A 356-nucleotide genomic window follows, 5' to 3' on the forward strand; every position below is an offset into this window, starting at 1 on the left:
TATCTTTATAACGACTCCGAACAATGTTAGGATTCCGATTAGCAAAGAACATAATTTGGTTTCTGACTTCATTGTTTTAGTCATTCAAATAGGCCAAAACGTCCAACAGAACTTTGTAATTCTAAGGTATTGAAGAAACTACTGCTCTGTTCCAGCTGTATGTCGTATCTGAGCTAATCGATGACCGGTGGTTGAAGATTGACGGTGGAAACTGTGTGTGTGTGAGTCTGCTGTCTGATATGTAAACACCAAGGCGACATGGTAGACACAGACACACTTTCAGAAACCAGGAATTAGGAAAAGAGAATTTGTTGTGAATGGCGGGGGCGAAAATATCGATGACGTCAATGATAAGG

This window comes from Aplysia californica, unplaced genomic scaffold (assembly GCF_000002075.1).
Source record: "Aplysia californica isolate F4 #8 unplaced genomic scaffold, AplCal3.0 scaffold02129, whole genome shotgun sequence".
Lineage (NCBI taxonomy): Eukaryota > Metazoa > Mollusca > Gastropoda > Aplysiida > Aplysiidae > Aplysia > Aplysia californica.